This window comes from Oncorhynchus kisutch, linkage group LG3 (genome assembly GCF_002021735.2).
Source record: "Oncorhynchus kisutch isolate 150728-3 linkage group LG3, Okis_V2, whole genome shotgun sequence".
In the NCBI taxonomy this organism is placed as follows: Eukaryota; Metazoa; Chordata; class Actinopteri; order Salmoniformes; family Salmonidae; genus Oncorhynchus; species Oncorhynchus kisutch.
The window spans coordinates 39674928-39683072 of NC_034176.2; the positions used below are offsets into that span (position 1 = coordinate 39674928).

At 42.5% G+C, this 8145-nt stretch overlaps 1 protein-coding gene across 4 annotated transcripts in view; it reads right to left on the reverse strand.

The window, feature by feature from the left end:
- LOC109882678 (aminopeptidase O) overlaps positions 1-5679 on the reverse strand; it is a 97719-nt gene extending 92040 nt beyond the window's left edge. For 2 of the 4 annotated variants that reach the window (XR_004205652.1, XM_031805918.1), the window contains exon 1: positions 5462-5678. The gene's annotated coding sequence lies outside the window, so the exon portion shown is untranslated. Of the gene's footprint in view, positions 1-5461 lie in introns of all 4 variants that reach the window. The other 2 variants (XR_004205653.1, XM_020474777.2) reach the window with 2 other exon arrangements.
- Positions 5680-8145: the final 2466 nt, after the last annotated feature.

Sequence of the window (8145 nt, forward strand, 5' to 3'; positions counted from 1 at the left end):
ATCTGTATGCATCTATATGCACGGACATTGTCTGATGCTTTAAGCTCTCTGTTTGAGGAAATAATTAAGACATACAAATGACCGGGCCAGGCTCAGACTTAAAAGCTCATTTAAAAACACACGAAACGACTGAAGTTTAGACATGTTTCTGTCGACGGAGAGTTGGGTATTCAGCTAGTATGTCTGTGTAAAAATAAATTGACAGTGAGCAACTGTGAGACTGGCACCCGTTGTCTCTCTCTCTCCTCCCTGCTGCAGCAACCACCACAGATCATCAACAGTGTTTATCGCACTGTCTGTGTTGCTGAAGCTGCAACATAATTACCGCCATTTCTGACCTAAACGTTTTGTTACCGAAATCCCTCATTTGTTTAGGATAAACATTCCCAATAAATGTGTTTATACCGAACTCTGAACACCGTAACACGTGACAGCAAAATAGATGCAGATGACGTGACAAATATACTCAAAACGGGGGAATGTTTACTGGTTGCTCAGGAGGCAAAGGGGAAGTCAGATGTGTAGAAGACATTTGACTAATTGTGGAACATATTGGAGATCAAGAAACAGAAGGAGCAAGCGCTGTGTGCATATTATGTGTGCCAAACAGGTGCTGTTAGATTATAATATCATTTTTCTGACCATTTGGAACAATGTAGACAACAGTCACATGCATTAAAAAATGCAATTGTCAAAATGGAATGCTTTATTTATTGTTTACGCTAATTATTCATGGGTCGCTTTGTTATTTTATTTTTACAACAAATGCTTGATTGTATTTCAAATCATGAATGACTCTATGCTGTGTGATGACATGAACAAATTAATGATTGATCGATACAGTAGCCTACAGTTGAAGTCGGAAGTTTACATACACTTAGGTTGGAGTCATTAATTAGGGCTAGGCCCCTTTTATCTCAATTTCCGCCTGAATGACGTGCCCAAAGTAAACTGCCTGATGCTCAGGCCCTGAAGCCAGGATATGCATAAAATTGGAAAGAAGTACATTTGAAGTTTGTAGAAATGTTAATATAATGTAGGAGAATATAACACAATAGATATGGTAGGAGAAAATACAAAGAAAAACCAACCAGAATATTTTTTGAGAGAGACCATCCTCTTACAATGGTAAGTATAAGGGCATACTGAAAATTAGCTCCCTGGATTCCTATTCCTATGGCTTCTACAGGGTGTCAGCAGTCTATGTTCAAGGTTTCCAAAACGAATAACAAATATCCGTTTTAGCACGGGGACACAGTCTTGGAAATTCGTGTTTGCGCACGCCATGAAGACAGGACGCACCTGCTAAAATTGGTTTCCTATTGAACATACTTCTTTCCGTAAGAAATATTATAGTTTTGATTACATAGGAGTAATTTGAAATGTATTTTGACTCGTTAGAGGTAGATTTTCGGATTCCTTTCTCTGCATGTTGAAAGAGTGGATTATATAAAGAAGAATTTTATCTAACAAAACGACACTAGATGTTATAGCTGGGATCCTTTGGATGACAAACCAGAGGAACATTTTCAAAAAGTAAGTGAATATTTAATCGCTATTAAGTGAATTTATGAAACCTGTGACGGTGGAAAGATATTTTGATGTGGGGCCTCATCCTCAAACAATCGCATGGCATGTTTTTGCTGTAATAGCTACTGTAAATCAGCCAGTGCAGTTAGATTAACAAGAACTTATATACTTATATGTACCTAAATGTTTAATATCCATAATTTTTATGATTATTTATTTGAATTGCGCGCCCTCCAGGTTCACCGGACGTTGCCCTGCTAGCGGGACTCTTGTTTTTTTCCGTTTCGTCTTATTTTTTGAATTTTACCTCCTTTTTTCTTCCCAATTTCGTGGTATCCAATTAGTAATCCAGTTAGTAGCTACTATCTTGTCTCATCGCTACAACTCCCGTACGGGCCAGGGAGAGACGAAGGTTGAAAGTCATGCGTCCTCCGATACACAACCCAACCAAGCCGCACTGCTTCTTAACACAGTGCGCATCCAACCCAGAAGCCAGCCGCACCAATGTGTCATAGGAAACACCGTGCACCTGGCAACCTTGGCTAGCGTGCACTGCGCCCGGCCCGCCACAGGAGTCGCTGGTGCGCGATGAGACAAGGATATCCCTACCGGCCAATCCCTCCCTAACCCGAACGACGCTATGCCAATTGTGCGTCGCCCCACGGACCTCCCGGTCGCGCCCTTAACCACTGCGCCACCCGGGAGGCCGAGACTCTCGTTTTTCAACCACTCCGCAAATTTCTTGTTAACAAACTATAGTTTTGGCAAGTCGGTTAGGGCATCTACTTTGTGCATGACAAGTCATTTTTCTAACAATTGTTTACAGACAGATTATTTAACTTATAATTCACTGTATCAAAATTCCCATTCAGAAGTTTACATACACTAAGTTGACTGTGCCTTTAAACAGCTTGGAAAATTCCAGAAAATTATGTCATGGCTTTAAGCCATGCTTCTGGCTAATTGACATCATTTGTGTCAATTGGAGGTGTACCTGTGGATGTATTTCAAGGCCTACCTTCAAACTCAGTGCCTCTTTGCTTGACATCATGGGAAAATCAAAAGAAATCAAGATGTCAGAAAAATAATTGTAGACCTCCACAAGTCTGGTTCATCCTTGGGAGCAATTTCCAAATGCCTGAAGGTACCACGCTCATCTGTACAAACAATAGTACACAAGTATAAACACCATGGGATCACGCAGCCTCCATACCACTCAGGAAGGAGAAGTTTCTGTATCCTAGAGATGAACATACTTTGGTGCAAAAAGTGAAAATCAATCCCAGAACAACAGCAAAGGACCTTGTGAAGATGCTGGAGGAAAGAGGTACAAACGTTTCTATATCCACAGTAAAACGAGTCCTATATCGACATAACCTGAAAGGCAGCTCAGCAAGGAAGAAGCCACTGCTCCAAAACCGCCATAAAAAAGCCAGACTACAGTTTGCAACTGCACATGGTGACAAAGATCGCACTTTTTGGCGAAATGTCTTCTTGTCTGATGAAACAAAAATAGATCTGTTTTGCCATAATGACCATTGTTTTGTTTGGAGGAAAAAGGGGGATGCTTGTAAGCCGACGAACACCATCCCAACCGTGAAGCACGGGGGTGGCAGCATCATGTTGTCGGGGTGCTTTGTTGCAGGAGGGACTGGTGCTCTTCACAAAATAGATGGCATCATGAGGGGGGTAAATTATGCGGATATATTGAAGCAAATCTCAAGACATCAGTCAGGAGGATGTTAAAGTTTGGTCGCAAATGGGTCTTCCAAACAATGACCCCAAGCATACTTCCAAAGTTGTGGCAAAATGGTTTAAGGACAACAAAGTCAAGGAGTGGCCATCACAAAACCCTGACCTCAATCCTATAGAAAATTTGTGGGCAGAACTGAAAAAGCGTGTGCGAGCAAGGAGGCGTACAAACCAGACTCAGTTACTCTGTCAGGAGGAATGGGCCAATATTCATCCAACTTATTGTGGGACGCTTGTGGACGGCTACCCGAAACGTTTGACCCAAGTTAAACAATTTAAAGGCAATGCTACCAAATACTAATTGAGTGCATGTAAACTTCTGACCCACTGGGAATGTGATGAAAGAAATAAAAGCTGAAATCAATTATTCTCTCTACTATTATTCTGACGTTTCACATTCTTAAAATAAAGTGGTGATCCTAACTGACCTAAGACGGGAATTTTTACTCTGATTAAATGTCAGGAGTTGTGAAAAACTGAGTTTAAATGTATTTGGCTAAGGTGTATGTAAACTTCCGACTTCAACTGTGTATAAGTATTGCAATATAGGCCTAATTAAGTGATGGTATTAAGACCAAACAGGATGTGCTCTTAGGCCTACAGCTCGATGGTGGTTATACAAGGCTGCTAATCTAAGCCTACTAATGATAACGACGTTACTTATTATTATAATGACAATCATAATACAAATAGCAATAATAACAATAAGAATGAGATCAAGAAAAACTATTATGATAAATATTATTTTTGAGACAATTTGGAACAGTGTAAACAACACTAAATACATGATAAGTTATATCAAAGTGGCTTTTATTACAGCATAGCAAAGATTATCCAACGTGTGATGTTGCGTGAGGCTATTAAACAAACACTCAAACAGGCAACAGAAGCAGGATCTGTCTTTATTTCTGGCGATATATATGGATGATTTATAAAGCCAGGTACATTTAACAGTCAGGCTATTGATTATAGACCTAAATAAGTTGAGGTGTCCTCTCTCCTCACCTTCCTTAGACGATTAAGGCAAGGGCTGTTTTCTCGTCTCCTAACGCCGCTGCTACCTCCGATACGCTGGTGGACTTTGCAATTATGCACATAGCAACATGGTCTAGGAAAAGACGCCAAATCATCAGCACACGGTTGTTTCCGAAACCGCGGACAGCGACCGCTATCCAACGCAGGGTTGCAAGATAATTTGTCATAAAAGAATGTTATTTTTATAAGTGTTGCACCATTGTCCTTAACCATATACAATTTCAGCAGCACATGACTTAGTTGATGGACTGTGCCATCCCCACGGCCTCCACAATGGATTAGTCCACTGAGACAGGTGCAAATCAGACAGGCGTCTTGAACTCTATGAATATATATATATATTTTTTTTTGCCACTGCTCGATTACAGAAATCTCGGTCGACCAACAGCCTATCAACCAAACAATGGACCAGCCGACTAAATGGGGTCAGCCCTAATCCACTTCATCCCTTTTTCTCTTCTTTCCTCTCTTTTCTTTTTATCCATTGCACCTTTCAAGTGATGCCTTTGAGATTCGGGGCGGCATTTTGCACCAGCAAATGGCAGTGAGCAGAATAACCCGAATACTTCAAATGACTGGAAAAGGCATATTATTCTATGCCAGTTCCAAATATAATAGTATTCCCCTTATAAACGCACATCTTTGACGAAAGGTTTCAAATGTAATTGTGCTTCGGGCTGTAATGAGTTTTACGGTATGTTTTGGTCTGTGCTCTTTTGTGTGACTAAAACGCCAACCTCAAACTCTCAAAGCCTTGTTCCAAGACATCAGTGATCACACACTGTCCGAAGATGCTGTCCAGTATCCTGCTGTGACTCATCTCTCCTCTACATAGGTCTGTATAGTCCAATACACCTGCCGTGCTCTGGCCCAGGTTGGCCCTGAAAGTATGTTAGCAAAGCCCTCACTGATCTGCAGGTTGCCATAGCAGCAAACATAATAACACATAGCTGTCCAACCCATCTGCTTATTTCCCTTTGACTGGCCCTGGGTAGACATTACCCCTAAACACAGATCTAGGATCAGCTCACTTTACCCCAATCATAACCTTAATCATGAGGTGGGGGAAATGCATAAACCTTAGGTCAGTGTGTGTCTGGGAGTAAAACTCTGTTTTGACAAGGGACAGCTGATAGTCTAGTACCTGCTGTGCCCGGGCCCAGATGATGTCCTCCAGGTAGGTGGCAAAGCCCTCACTGATCCACTCCTCTGTCCAGTCCCGGGCCCCGATGGCCAGGCCAAACCACGAGTGGGACAGCTCATGGCACAGACGAGACCCACACAGAGACAGGCCCCGCTCTCCTCCAACTCCCTCTCCGTCTCCCTCTCCACACAGCACACTCTGTGACAGGAAAATGATGTGGGGGCTGCGGGGGTGAGAACAGGCAAAAATGAATAAACCTGAATATACATGGTCATGCAGGAAACTAAAAGAAAGGTATAAGCACAAACACATCATGTATGTAGAGAGAACAAGGAAAAGCCCACTGAATACTTGAAAATCCCGAACCTAGCATGCACGTCCGGGCACACACACACACACACCTCCGCTACCCTGGAGAGAGATCAACAATTGGTAGGAACGAACCCAACCTATGATTACAGAGGAGGACATAGCCCTAACGACGCCATGACGACTGTGTGTGTCTGTGTATGTTTTCTTGCATATGTGTTTGTAGGTGGGAGACATCTCCTCGACTACAGCCTCTCCTTGTCTGTCTCCACCCCTGCTTTATAACCCATAATGTCATTGCAAAAACATGTTTGACAGAGAAACTCCAGTCATCATCCAGTCTGGGTAACCCAAAGAGGTTAATTGGTTCCCACTCAAAAATATGGCGCAAAAAGCTTACTTAATTATTATTATTATTATATATATTTTTTTTACTGCATTAGGGATAGCGTACATAGACGTTTCGGCTTTACAGCCCTCTTCAGAGCGTAGGTACATTTTAATGACATTTAAACCAGCATTTGCCTGTATCATCACTCTACCACCTACCGCGAACCCAAGCACTCTGGTCTGCCTCGGTTTAGGCTTCACGTCATTGACCTTATCTTGACTGCATAAGCGAAAACTCTCAGGTCATTGCTGTAAATGAGAATGTGTTCTCAGTCAACTGAACCAGTCAAATAAAAGGTTAGCAGGCAAATAAACAAACAACTTCAGATCGCAACAACTTTGGAGGTCCAATGTTTTTCATTTGATTTTACAGTCGCTTGGAGGCAGTTATACGCCGCGTCCCAAGTGGCACTCGTTTCCCCTTTACAGCGCACTACTTTTGACCAGGGCCCATAGGGCTCTGAGATTTGGGATGCATTCAGAGGACCCTCCTCTTCACCCCAAGAACACAGTGTGGCGAAGTGGATTGAGTAATGTTTGTCGAGTATGACCCTCAGATAGGTTCAGGCGTACTGTGTTCTGCACTTTAAATACACGTTTATCATATAGATGATATGAGTGCGCAGATATGTTCACGTTCCACCAGAGGAATACCTGATGTGACCCTTTAGGTTTGACCATGTGTGTGTGTGTGTGTTGTACATACTACTATACACTATGCATTCAGCCATGCAGGTGAAATGGGACACAGCGATGTTTGTTCTGCCAGAGGAATACCTTAAACGTCCCTTTAGGAATAGACAGCTCCGTGTACACACTGCTCAGCAAACTGGATACACGATTATCCACACTATCCACCAATAAGAACCTTTTATCAAAGCTCTGAGCCAATCAGAGTTGAGGAAAGAGAAGAAAAACAGACAGTGGTTTCTATGAAGGCAGCTCCCCTGAATTCCAGCGTAATGCTTAACAAATGTGAGACAGGGTTAGTAGTCCAAACTCTGATTTAGATGACGTTCTACCCTTCAGACCATTATTTGTGGCTGATAAAATAACCCACATTAAGAGAGTTGTCTTTTCCCCCCCAATCAACGGTAAATGTTAGGTTTGACGAGGGTTTGGAAAGTTTCTCTGGTTACACGCGATGACAGTAAAACAAACAGTAAACAGCCGTGGTCATGCTGCAGCACAGCTCCCATTCGTGTCGTGTTCTGTTATCTGACATACACGTGTGTCTACTGTTAGTCCTAGCTTTCCCATACAATCACAAACCAATGTATGGTGGCCCCTTGTAAGGCATTTAGGTAGCAAGTATTTCATAGGTTATTACCGTGTACTGACCGTGTCGCCATCTAATTTCTTAGGTGATGTGTAACATAATATCGAGTGCCACTGATATTCAAGCCCGTCTAATAATCAATTGAAATAAATGGGTGAATAGAAAGCGTTACTGTGTGCATTTCAATGGAATTCATGCAGGGTTCACAATACACTTACTATAACCATTCTGTCAACACACACACACACGCGCACACGCACACACAGACAAAAGATATAACGACAACAGAATAGCTTCATCTGAGAGTTGTGACATAAATCATGTGACTCCTTTTGAACAGTGAGGTAGAAATGGTCTAATTTGTCATGGCTGACAACCAGGGTCACGGCTGCAAACCTTTCCTGGACCAACTTCTTCCCATCTTAAATAACACCCCTACCCTACCCTGAGGGCCTGAGGCTGGTGTGCGTGAGAGGCAGCCTATTTTTCACACAGAGAACAGCAGAAGAATGGGAGAGGGGTCAGAGAGGTGCAAATGAATAGGCTTCTCTTTCCCTGCTCATATAACAGGGGCCGGCCATCCATTCAGACGCTCTAGAACTCTATACACGTCTACTGTTCACCTGCTGGAAACTCAGGACTTAGAAAACCACCGTTCTCCTCAAAACAAACATACCAGTAGACAGATTACAATCGTAATCCCTGG